We start from the raw sequence: 13803 nt of genomic DNA on the forward strand, positions 1-13803 counted from the left end.
AGGACCGCGACCCTGCATGTGATGTCAAGGAAGGGGCATGGTGGACTCCTGATTTTCAAAGCTTACCTTTCCCAAATTAAGGACACAGAGAGAGAGAGAGAGAGAAAGAGAGAGAGAGAGGGTTCCCCTGTGCTGACCGCAGTTGCCTTACACAAGATCTTGCACATTTCTTATAAGAAACCATACTTCCAGGTGATAAATGGGTCAAATTCACAGAAGACTGAAAGCATGGGAGGGAGGTTGGGAGAGAGGGAGGTTCTCCTTTTTTCTATTTCTAGAAGGTGGTGTAACTGGGATACTGACAAAGTTCTGATCTAAAGGAAGAAATAAAGCCATGAACTATGAGGAAAGTACTAACATAACATAACATAACATAACGTAACGTAATGTAACGTAACGTAACAACGTAATAACTGGGAAACACCTCTGTGGTTTCTTTCTTTTTATTTTTCTACACTAAGTTTTTTTTTTGTACTTTTTTTCATTGCTTTTTAATCACCTCTCCCCTCCTTCCAATTTGTGGTAGCCTATCTCCTCTTAAATGGGAAATACTTACAACCGTCGTTGTGGTTGTGTGATCTGGGGACACCTACACAAGTCCTTCAGTTCAGAACATTGCCGTTAGATTCAAGCCTAACGACCCAGTGGACATCTGACGGCCATGAACTCACACTCCCGAGGGCACATGGAGGATCTGCTTGTCCTGCCCTCGCTTTATGCCAAAGGGTTATTCCTAGGACCGGACAAAAATGACCTCCGCCGTTTTTATTCTCGAACCAGAAATCCTCACTGAACACACACATTTCCACTCTGTTCCATTCCTTTTCCTCTTCTGTCTGATGAAAGACCGAAGTCCTGGGTCTCAGGAGAAGCTACAGGGGAGTAAAGGACGCAGTGAACTTGAGAATGGGGGGAAATGTGTTTAGGTGTTAGTGTTTGACGAGGGAGGGATTGCTACCTAGAATTTTTGCTTCCTAGTCTCATCTGCCTCTTCCTATGCTAGCGAAGGGGCAACCTCCTTTTTGCTTTCTCAGTAATAACCATCAATCGTATCTATTAGAATTTTTCTCCAGAATCCTAAAGTAGCTTTAGTGTGGTGGGGAGAAAAAAAAAAAAGGAAAGAGCATGCTGCTTGAAGCAACAAGAGCTGAGTTTGAGTCTTGAGTCTGCTTTTACCAGCAGTTACCAGCAGAGTGTCCTGGGCGTGTTATTCACAGTCTGCGAGCCTCAGTTTCCCTACCCACAAGAAGGGGTCAGATGTGCTGTGCGTGGCACAGAGTGCTCCATAAATAGCGATTATGAGGCTAGTAATTGTCTGTGTCAACTGTGTTGACAATGACGTGGATGATAATGATTCCGCTGTGTGAACTTGAGCTGGACTTAACCTCCCCAAACCTCATTTTTATCCCTTGAAAATTTGGCCAAAGGTTGGACTAAATGCCTGCTAAGACCACATAGGAGCTCTAAGTGACACTGACGAATAGGGAAGCGGAAGCGTTCCTCATACGGATGCTCATGTTACTTTCCCCAGCTCCTGGCATGTAAATGGCTCTAATGACTGGACTGGACTGAACTGAATCCCTGCTCGGCAACTATGCGTGGTCTTTTGTACCTCGGACACCAAAGCCAACACCGCTAAGGTTGTCTGTGAATCAGAAAGCAAAGACCAGAAGGGGGATTTAGGCTTTCAAAGGCTGTTTCCCACACACCACCTCTCATTTCCGCATCTTTTCCCCTTTGTAACAAAAACCTCAGGGTGCGACCTCCATGTCCCTCTTGCTTGTTTCCCTTTAATATCTGCCCCATGGCTACAGCATCGGGCCACAGGGGCGAGGCTGGGCACTTGAAGAGGGACAGTCCAGATATCTGCTGTCCCCTGTGAAGACTTTGAAAAAGACTGGATCTGCTTTGTATTCCCTGGAAAGAATCCCACTTGCCTCAAAACATCACTGAAAACTTTGCAGTGAAGACAGAAGAAATTCCGTACCCCACAGAAGACTTCATAAAATCTCCATTTGCACGCCTCCTCCCCCGACACTGCAGGGGTTTTGCCCCTGCCCCCCTGCCCCCAGCCCTGCAAACTCAGGGCTTCTCTGCTCACTACAGTCTCCCTGTTGTGAGGCAGCCCCTCAGCCTGCCAACCCACACCATCAGCAAAGAAAGGCCGTGTAGCTACCCCACCTTCCTCCTTAGAAAGGATGATGGGGGAGGTGGCAGTTACAAATCATTTTTTCCTTGTCATGCACAGTCTAAGAAGGCACTGCTTAATTGTCAGGTCCCATGCTTGTCAAATGGTTCTTTAAGAATCTTTGCCAATCCTTGTTCCTTGAGAATCATCAGATTGGCCAAGTTGTGATAAATTGCTTTTAGTTCCAAGAGAGGAAAAAGTGTCCTTTTTGTGTATGGCACGTAGATTCAAATACATGTGTAATACACATATATATTACATATATGTACACAAATATATATGATGTATAATATTCTGTACATGTATTGGGGTAGACACATTTGTATATAAATATACACCTGGGTATGCGTATATGTGTGTGTGTTTGTATAAATGTATCAAGATAAATCGAGGGAACTGATGGTGATGGGGAGTTTTTGCTGAAATGGAAAAATGCTCCTGGCTGGATGACACCAAGCTGTCATGACCTCACCTCATGCAAGAAGGAATGAGTAGGTTCTGCTCAGAATTAAAAGCAAGCTTTAAAAGAGTGAGCCGCAGCCCCTAACGTGCTGTCACCCCTTCCTTGGTGAAGGGTAATTGCTCTCGTGCAGTTCCTGCTTCTCTGAACTCAGCCGGGATAATCTTGGGGCAAAGTGGGATTTCTGAATCACCAGCAACCGGAGGACTCAGGGGCCCGATTGTTCCCGTCTTGGGTGACTGTGACATTATGCTTCTCATCCTGGCTGGAGAAAGCAAATAAGTCAGTTGTCAGGCAGGAGGTGCCCTGAAGCATGTCCAAGGGAAGTGGCCAAAGGGCTCTGACGAGACAAAGAGCTGGAAGAGAAGCCACAGGTGACATGTCCCCAGGACTTACACTCCTCTCGGGAGGGCAGCTCCAGCCAGCGGGTCACAGGCATCCAGGGCGTCTGCATCGGCTGGATCCCCAGTGCTTTAAGGCCACCACGGGAGTAAGCTGTGATGTATTCAACCACCGATTATTCAACTTCTATTAAGAGTCCACTATGTGCTCCCTGAATAATTAGGCACCTACTGCTTAACAGCTATTCTGGGCTCAAGAGAAATCAAGACAAAAGGCAGACAAAAATATCAGACTCTGAGGGACACACTCTCTAGCTGAGGGAAGGCAATTAGGTTTATTAACTTTTTTTCTTTTTAATGGAGGTACTGGGGATTGAACCCATGACCTCATGCACCCTAAGCATATACTCTACCACTGAGCTATACCCTCCCCGCCCCCATACTCTCTAGTTGAGCATTTAGCAATAAATTAATGAAAAAATTGGGGGATTTTCCTGGGGCAGCCCCAGTTTATGTTATTCCAAAAAAAATTATTAATAGCACCATCTCAGTTTCAAAAGCATTGATTTAGAAGATAAAGTATATGATCGCCCTACTGATAAGTCAGGGAAGATAAAGACTAAATTCATCCAAATGGGGAGTGTGACAGCTGCGGTTTAAGTGGAATGCCGGCGAGTGGGGGGTGGGGGGGTGGAATCTGACTGACGTAGGTTAAAACAGAATGGGTGAAGCAATGGAGATTGTGAGTACAGAGAATTTCTATGAAGAGTTTTACTTGGAAGAGGGGCAGGAACATGGAACAAATGTGGCTGGAGGTGGAGAACATTTATTTTTAGTATGGGAGGAATAACAGCCTTTTTGTGTGTTGGTGAGATTGATCCAGGGAGATGGGAAGTTCTGATAATGCAACGGGGCGGGAAGAGTGGAGGCAACTGCTGGAAAGCTGCCCTTGAATGGGAGAGAGAGGAGTGGAGGCTACTGTGGAGGTGGAGAGAATGCCAGGTGTGAGAGAGGACAGTTCATCTACTGTACCAGGAAGAAAGAGAGCAGGTGATGGGTAAATGGATGGGTGGACGGATGGATGGACGAATGGACAGATAGATGGACAGACAGATGGACAGATGGACAGACCGATAACATAGGCACAGATTCACATAGGTAAGTAGTTGTGGCGATGGAGGAAATTTTCTTCATACTGCTTCAATTTTCTCAACAAGATAAGAATCAGGGCCTTCTTTGGTGGGGAAGCACTATTAGACCTTAGGGAGAGAGGAGAAGATATGAAATGACATCTGAGAGAGCAGAAGAGTGAACAGACCTGGGAAAGACACAGCCCGTCTGGCATCTCACATAGCTGCCTGAGGCTGTGGTCACCCCTGTGATAGGGGAGGGTAAACATGGTTAGGGCTTTTGCCTCCAACCACACCTGCTGTTTGGGTGCAGACTTAAAAGTTGTGGAGACTAGATGCAACCAGCTTTGCATTCTTGTCAGACACCTATGTTGAAATTACAAGGGATTAAAGGTATGTGTGAGACGGCATGATTAGAATGTCGGACCATCAAATATACACTGGGTAGGGGGAGAAGTGCAGGACATGAGGAAGGTCACTGGACTGAAGGTTCTGGTGGGGTCCAAATGTTGGACTTGAGATACTAAATCTAGAGAGACAGGAAATGGTAATCACCGAGGGGGATGGCAGGAAGTTAACTTATGGGGAGGGCACAGTTATCGCTAATGACAACAGGGACCATGGGAGTAAGAAAGTGAGGTAGCCCAGGGGACAAGAGCATGGATAATGAGCAGGTAATAATCTAAGGGGGCCAGTATATTGGAAGGGTTGTCTGATTGTCTAGCGGATTGCATACTGTGTGTCAAGCATCGTGACAGCTCCTAAGGATATTTAGAGGAACAAAACAAAGGTTTTGTTTTGGAGAAGATCACAGTCTGATGGGAAAGTGAGGCACATAAAGAAAGATTATGGATGAAGAAAATGTGATGTAAACCAGAGAGACAGAGAGAGATTATATATACAGAAGAATTTAATTCGGCCATAAAACATAAGGAAATCTTGAGATTTACAACAACATGGATGGACTTTAAGGGTGTTGTACTAAATGAAATGTCAGACAGAGAAAGACAAATACAGTATGATCTCACTTATACTGTGGAATCTGAAACACACTGAACTCATAGCTACAGGGAGTAGAATGGTGGTTGCCAGAGACTGAGGGTAGGAGGTGGGTGACATGGGGAAAGGTGGTCAAAGGATTAAGAAAAATAGTAGCAGAATGAAGTAGTAGGTGATATGCTCTGGGTTCTCTTGAAAGGGTGGAAGATCTGGCACTATGATCCAGCAGCCTGTTTGGAAAATCAGCCAAACCCATTACCACCCATCACCCATTTCGCTTATCTTTCTATTACTTGCCAAGGTCTAGTGGGTTCTTGAGCCTCAGACCTCGGCTGCAGGGTGGGTTAGAGAACACAAACAGTAACGATCTTTTCCCATAGGAGGCACTCAGTGCTTGTCACAGAAAGGCAGAGAAAGACGGAGGAAGAGAAGATGTTTCTCTGGCAGAGCCACCCGGATTTGATAACAGAGAGAATCTGGGGAGTAGAGAAGAAGAGCTAAAAAAAAAGTGCGTCTGAGACATCAGGTCCAGGTGGCTGGATGGTGAATGTTATGTTAATGTAGTTTGGACATCTGGAAAGTTGAAATATCAGAGTCCAGTGTGTGAATGAATTGTGGATCCAATAGCTGGATCCAATAGCTTTGTTGGTGGATCCAATAGCTGGTAAATGAACCCAACCCAAAGTGCCCCGGCTAAGAGATACATGCAGAGTCTACTTAACGCTGGCTTCTACAAACAAAGACATAGTTTGGGGAAAGGTGGTAGCCTTTGAAGACCTGAAGTTTTCAAACTGGCTCACTACATAAAGAAAGCAGTAAGAGTTTGCTGGAAAATATAAGAGGAAAATTTCCAGACAGCCCCTCTAGCCATCCTCACCTTGAATCTCTGGAGAAAGGTGTTTCTGTCTGACAAAGCAGGTTTCTCTGTTCTTTCTGGATAATAGATGGTCAGAGGGCAACAGAGGAGCTAATTAACTTCAGTTTTATCAAGCACAGAATGCCCAGGTGTGTTAGACTGAGGAACAAGAGGAAAAGCAAATTGCTTCCAAAAATAAGCCCAGGTCAGAAGGCGAAGCATCGAGAGATTTGGAATTTTGAAGCGAACATAAGGAATTCAACAATGTTTCTTAAGACCTTTACTCTGCTGAAAGTAGTTGTAATTTAATCTAACAGTGACGTTAAGTGGAATTGACAAGAGGAGCCAACAGCACCTTATGACACCGTCAGATGAAGTTAGCGTGAATATTCTAATGCTGAAATGCAACAGGAGGCCAGGCTTAAACTCTGGTCCTTTATAACAGCTCACCTGTAGTTTCCTAAATTGGCACTTCAAGTTTCTATTCCTTTGTACCAGCTGTTTCTTCTGCTTAGAAAGCCCTTTCTGTTCTTCTTTGATTGACAAAGGAACTTCTTATGTGAAGGCTCACTTGCCCCCCCGACAGAATTAAAATTAGGAACTACTTCTTTTGTGTACATCTGTGTTCTAGAATCCATTTCACTGTGTGGGAATTATGTGTTTGTGGACGCTCTTCTTCCTCCAGTTCAAATACTGATTGAATAAATAATTGAATGTCCACATTGAACTAAATATTTTTGGCGGAAGTGGAAAATTCTGGCAATTCACCAGATGATTTAGTAAACGCAATGTGGAGCAATTACCTGACAAGAACTAACTGGACTTTTTAGTGTCCTCCAAATATGGGGGACCTGTGCTCTGACTGCTGGTGGCTACCTTGTCACAGATGCGCAGGCAGGGAGGCAAGTGGTCATTGCTGATGCCCATTTCTCGTTGTTTCTAGCCCCTCTCCCTCTGGCTGAAGTGATTTCTAGGGGATATAAAGAGTCGGTGCCTTTTCCCCCCTTCATTTTTCTCTACCCTCTCCCTTTTGGGGACCAGACATTGAATCAAGGTCATTCAAAAGTAACCACCTATGTGGGGGGTATTAAAAAGTTCCTGTGTGCCCAGGGAAAGGCTCAGAAAAGAAGTTAGAAGGCTGTAAGTCTATACTTCACACTCAGCCTTGGCACAGTTTACATAAACCCCAAAACAAATAAAAACAACAAAACTTGGAGAAAGGTGGGGTGGGAGGGCACCTGATTTTCAGAGTTACTGCATTATTAGATTCAAATGCCTAGTTTTCAACAATAAAATTTCAAAACATATCAAAAAAAAAAAACTGTCTCTGAAAAATACCCGATGGCAGATCCTAGGTAAATACTTTAAGACAACGGTTTTAAAGATGCTCAGAGAACTAAAGGATGAACAGAGAAAATCAAGAAAAAGATGTAAGAGACAAATGGAAAACCTGCCTCCCACCCCTCCCCAAAAATAAAACCCAACAACTGGAGGTGAAAAGTGCAATAACTAAAGTGAAATACTGACTCGTAGGATTGAAAGGCAGATTTCAGAATCAGCAAAAAGTGAAGAAAGGACAATGATCAAATCTAAGGAATAGGAAGAAAAAAAAGATGGAAAAAATGAACAAAACACAAAGGAACTATGGGGCAATATCAAGCGGAGTCATATACACATTGTGGGAGTCCCAGAAGGAGAAGAGAGAGAAAAGGTAAAAAGAATATTTGGAGAAATAATGGCCAAAACTTCCCAACTTTGATGAAAGACATGAATTTTTATACTCATATAACCAAACGATTGAAAGATAAAGCCAAAGAGAGACTCTTGAAAGCAGCAAGGGAGAAGCAACTCATCGCATACCAGGAATTCTCAGTAAGATTGACAGCAGATTTCTCATCAGAAACTTGAAGGTCAGAAGGCACTAGGTTGATACATTCAAAGTGCTAAAAGGAAACACTGTCAAATAAGAATCCTATAGCTGGCAAAACTGTCCTTCAAATGTTGGAGAAAAATTAAGATACTTCCAGATAAATGCAAGCTGAGGAAGTTCATTACCACTAGACCTGCCCTGAAAGAAACACTAAGGGGGGTCCTACAGGTTGAAATGAAAAGACATTAGCCAGTACCTTGAAACCATATGAAGAAATAAATATTTCAATAAAAGTAAACAATTGGGCAATTAGAAAAGCTAGTATTATTGTAACAATGGTTTGTAACTCCATTTTTTGTTTTCTACATGATCTAAGAGACTGATGCATTAAAAAATTTGTTTTTACATTTACAGCCTTCGTATATACAAACAATAAACAGATGGCATAGTGCTAGGGAAAGCCCCATTTAAAATGTAACTGAGATTAAGTACTTAGGAATAAATTTAACAAGAAAGTTATTACACACAAAACTTACACGCACACACCCACAAATTAAATACTCCTGGAAGACACAAGAAGCTTTACAGTCAGGGATGGCAAATCCATACCCAGAGTAACTATTCCATTAAGAACAAACCATTGCCCCTCTCATGATTAGATCTGTCCAGTGTAATCAGTCTTCCACAAGGTGATGGGCGGATCGCCCTAGGGAATGGCGCCCTATCAATAGCTCGGTGTTGGTCTCTTCTGTGTGTGGATTTAGCGTTCAATAGAGGCTGTAGCCAGGTCATCCTTGATGAATGGAAGTGTCTGCTGTTGATCCCGCACAGAATCTCCATCACTGCCACCTAGACTACTTTGTTCCTGAGTCCATTGGGGAATGATAGAAATGGTTGGGGTAGGAGGCTGGCTGATAGTCCACAGATCAGGTTGTTATTAAAAATACACTTCTCTTGGGATCACCCTTTGGGAGGCATTCACACCGAATGCAAATATCTTTGCATTCTGTGCCCATTAGAGATTCATCCACAGACCTCTTCTCCAGACTTGCCACCAATTTTCTGATCAAGTTCCTTCCAAGTCCCAGACCATCTAACCAAACTTTCAGCCACAGCCCGTGACACAGTGCATATCTGTATCTCCTGCCATGTTTCCTTCCATACAAAATTAACAACCAGGTGCGTTGTTCACACTGTTCTAGGACATTAAGACAATGTCTCACATGTCATCATCTGTTAAGAGGGTTTCTCTTCACCACCATGCCTCAGATCTATCCCGGAACAGAGCTACAGCTGGACCTGTCGGCTTTTGGGTGGTGCCTGCCTGTCATGCAAATTGAGCATGTATTTTTTTGCTTTCTCAGGAAGCTGGACATAGGGAACTGGCCATAAGGCCACAGGTACTGATCAGCAATGCAGAGAAGGCAGTGTAGCAGGAATAGGGACCATGAACCTCTGAGACACTTTCTCATGTAAGTTCTTTGTATCTTCACATCCTGCTTGAGCTTGGTCTCACATGTACCACTTCTGTTTGATGCCGGACGTGAACATCAACAGGTTGATGCTGCCGTGAACCCCAAACTTTATGGCTTCATGGGTCAGACAACAGCCATTTCATGATGAGCAGCTCAGACCACATGATGGCACAGTCAAGTGTTCAGTCTCTGATAAGGGTGAGTAATAAGCCAGAAGCTGTCTCTCGAAAGCAGAGCAGTTATTCACAGAGGATAACAAGTCTTTGCTCAAAAACTACTAAGGGTCTGCACTGTTCACCTACAGGAGGATTCCAAAGGCTTCCCAAACAGCATCCCTAACTGGACACTTTAAGGACCTTTGACTATGCTGGGTCATATGGTTCAAATGGCAGAGAAGCTTGTATGGCAGCCCATGCCGGCTGCAGGATCTTCTTTTGTTTGGGTCACATCTTCAGGTCACTCAGGAACTGGACTCAAATTATATGCATGTTGCTTCCAATCCCAAAGTGGCCCAATAGGCAATTATGTCTCTTTCTCAGTGGTAGGGAGGACCAGATCATCGACTCGTCCTTTACCTTGGAAGAGATATCTTGACATGTCCTGGACCAGTGGGCTCCTAGAAGTTTCACCAAGGTGCTAAGACCCTGAAGTTTTGTGGAATGTCTTTCCCACCCTCCCATACGCAAGTGTCTTGTTAATGTGTTTAAAGCAGGTGCTACTTCCTGCTCGCCGGATCCAATGAGCACAATACCATCATGTCATGGACCAGCATGATGTCCTGTGGAAGAAAGAGGTGATCAGTGTCTCTGAAGACTCTGTTATAATTTAGGGCTCGGGAGTTGATGTATCCCTCAGGTAGGACAGTGAAGGTGTATTGGTGGCTTTGCTAAATGAAAGTAAATCGCCTCGGATGGTCTTTACCAACAGATAATGAGAAACATACCTTTGCCAATCAACCGCTGTGTACCAGATACCACAAGATGCAATGATTTGCTTCAGCATCGAAACCACGTCTGGAATAGCAGCTGCAGCTGAAGTCACCACCTGAGTAATTTCGTAATAAACATCTGTCATTCTCTGGTCTGTCTTCTCTGCAGGCCAAATAGGTGAGTGGAATGGGGATGTGGTAGAAATAATCACCTCTGCATCTTTCAAGGCCTTGATGGTGGCACTAATGTCGGTCGATCCCTCTAGGAATGTAGTTTGATATTTTCATTGGTAGACACAGTTCTGTTGGCCTCCAGTTGGCCTTTCCTACCACAACAGCCCTGGCTCCGTGGGTCATGGAACCCATGCAGGGATCCTGCAGTGTGTATATCACACTTCAGAACTGGGAAATGGCCAGAGACTGGGTTCTGGGACCCACTAGGCACACAGGGGAACAGACTTGAGCCAAGACTCCATCAATCACCTGACCTCTGTGACCCCCTACCCAGACTGGTGGGAGACAGTGACGTTTTGGGTCTTCAACAGTTAAAGTCAGTTTCCACTGATCACTGAGAAAGCCTGATTATTTCCCCTTCCCCAATTTAGAGTTGCCCTGGTAAATTGCGACAGATTCTTTGGGTCAGGCTGGGGAGGACGGGTTAATAATATACATTCTTGGTGGTGAAGCAGGGCCCTCTTCAAGGGGATCCCGGTCCCCCTTCATTCCGAAGAGTTCCGGGTCTGTAAACTGGCTCAAGTCCGGGAACTGACTGAAGGCCATGAGTCTCTGTTTTAATCCTTCAAGCCAGAGTTCTGATAATTAAGTCTAGAGCTCTTCTGCTTCCACTCTGGCTGACTGCTCATCTATTTTACTTTTAGAGATGCCATGACCAACTAGTTGATCTCTGAGTTCAAAAATCTCTGTGAGGAGGAATGAAAAGACAGAGCACAAGGGATTTTGGGGGGCAATGAAATTATTCTGTATGATACTGTAGTGGTGGCTACATGTCATGCATTTGTCAAAACCCATAGAATGTTCAACATCGAGCGTGAACCCTAAAGTAAACTATAGACTTCGGCTGATAATAATGTGCCCATGTTGGTCCATCGATTGTACCAAATATGCCACACTGATGAGGGATGTTGATGGAGGGGAGTATATATGTGTGTGTGGGGAGGGCTATGTGCGAACTCTCTGTATTTTCTGCTCAATTCTGCTGTGAACCTGAAACTGCTCTAAAAGAATAAAGTCTATTAAAGCAAAAAAAAAAAAAAAAAGTCTCTGTGATCTCAGACTGTTCTGATTGCTGCTTTGGTTCCTCTGTCCATTACCCTAACCATGCCCCCTTGTCTTTGGTGATTAAGTGCCACCGCGTTGTCCCTCCTACCACTCTGGATCCTGTTGCCCCCCCGCCTGCGTTGGAGACCCCATTCAATGGCAGCACTTCCCATGGCAATTTCTGACCCTCAGAAAAGAGCTATCACAGAGAGCTTCGAGGATTCTGGGGGGACCCCCTACATGAATCTTTTTCTCACAACCATGTGAGAAGCACATTCTCTGGACCCTCCTAGGGAGCACGTGCAAGTCTTCAATGATAAATGCACTCTAGCCTTCCAGTCTCCCTAAGATTTGGGTAACTTCCTCTATAACATAGCAAGGAAGTTCTGTCATTTTCAATTTCATTTAATCTAGGCTATTTGGGAGGGTCCATATTTCAACCAACCAAGCAAAGTATGAGAGCTCTTCCTAGTCCTTCAAGGTAAAACACTGAATTTGTGATTAATAATTGGCCCATATCAGTTGATTCCATCTGATCCAACATCATATTCCTTCCAGTTTGATCCTGCGCCCTCAAGATTTCACATATGTCCCCCAGGTTTTCATCCAGTATAACTTGGTGAGCATTTGGTATGTATCCCATCTCATCACGAGTCACACTTCGTGCCTCATCCTTCAGCGGTCTGCTGGAACGTAGGCTTAGATATAGATCTAGATACAAGGAGAGGTGGTGGGGGTAGGTCTTGAGGAAAATCACACTTCAGAATCCCATGTAACTATATATTTTTTTTAACTGAGGCAGATCTAAATGTATGTATTATCTCCAAAGTATATTGCTTTGTAAAAAAGAAAATGTGTATCACACTGTATCGTATCTCCTTATTTATACATTTAAAACGTGAATGTATAGAGCCATGTATAAGAATATACATGTGGAGTCCTGTGTGTGTCTAGAATCTCGCTGGCAGGGCACCCCAAAGCCTGGAGAAGGGCGTGTAGGAGGAGGAAGACCTGTAATTGGATATGAACCAGGGAGGAGCAGAGCTGCAAGGTGACTGCCCCTGAGGCCAGAGCTGGTGGAGTCTGGGGGAGATCGGGATTTGCCAGAGCCCGTTAGGTTTGCCCCAAAGTGAGGCAAGAGGGGCAGATTGTGTCCCCACATCAGCCAGTCATTGGCCACGAGTGTACCCGGAAGGGGCATTAGCCCGCAGCCAAGGGCCATTCCGGTGCCAGGTGGGGTCTGAATGGTCAGCAGCCATTGCAGCAGTGGCCGCCCGGGAGGCACCTGGGAGCAACGTTGCAGCATCCGCTCCCTGCAGCATGGTCACTGCTGTGTGGGGGACAGGTGCCTTGTCTTTCCATACATTACATGCATCACACCCTACTTTTCCTGCTGAGTCTAGCAGAGGGGTGGACAGGTCTAAATAGCAAAGTGTCCTTACACGAAGGGTAACAAGCTTGGCCTGAGGGAGTGGAACGTGGTTCCAGCTCCAGGTCTGGCTGGACCTAGCTGTGTGACCTGAGTCAAAGCGCTAAGCCTCTCTGGTCTCCCCTGCTCTGATTAGAAACCAAAGAGGCTGTGCCGGTTTACTGCTTGGTTCCCAGCCACCCTGGTCACTGTGATTCCCAAGCAGGTGCCTGAAGCCAAAGGGGTAGAAATTTAGTAAAAAAGAGAACAATAACAGAGGAAGAGGCGGGTGGAGATGAAGGAAATTCTAAGATACCTCAAGTTACAAGCGCAGGCAGCTGATGCTTGATTAAAAAAAAAAAAAAAATTCACCACCACCAAACCTGTGCTGGGTAAAAACATTCAAGTAGTTGTCACTCGACAAGCATTTCACTGGCTGAGATGCTCTGCCAGTCTCACCTGGCTGCTTTACCTGCCCGGCGGGTTCCTGGGAAATCTGGAAAGTTCCAAGCGGCAGCCCAGTTGGTGGAGGGTCCATGAATAGCACATCAACTAATAGAACATAAATAAATATTCCTTTTTCAGTTCATTGTTCTTGTGCCAAATTGGTTATGTTGGCCAGATTATTTGTTTCTGGTTTCAGGTTGGAACTAACCCCCTGGTGGGCCTGCAGGGTGTTTCAAATCATTTCAGCTCCCTGTCTTGCTTTTCATGGATAATCCAGAAGATCCAGCCACAACAGGGGACACTTTCCTGGGGACAAGCACTGCCCCAGCTGAGCACAGGCGGGCCCTGATGCCAGGCCAGCTCTCCAGACACTGCGGTCCCCTCAGCCCCTCACTCATGACAGCTCCTGCCTGGCCCCTATGG

The 13803-nt window shown here is 45.0% G+C and overlaps 1 non-coding gene across 1 annotated transcript; it reads right to left on the minus strand.

Annotated features, from left to right (window-relative positions):
* Positions 1 to 3347: 3347 nt before the first annotated feature.
* TRNAP-AGG lies at positions 3348 to 3419 on the minus strand. Its single transcript has one exon. It is a non-coding gene; the product is annotated as a tRNA-Pro (tRNA).
* Positions 3420 to 13803: the final 10384 nt, after the last annotated feature.

The sequence above is a fragment of the Camelus ferus genome, chromosome 22 (assembly GCF_009834535.1).
Source record: "Camelus ferus isolate YT-003-E chromosome 22, BCGSAC_Cfer_1.0, whole genome shotgun sequence".
Classification (NCBI taxonomy): Eukaryota; Metazoa; Chordata; class Mammalia; order Artiodactyla; family Camelidae; genus Camelus; species Camelus ferus.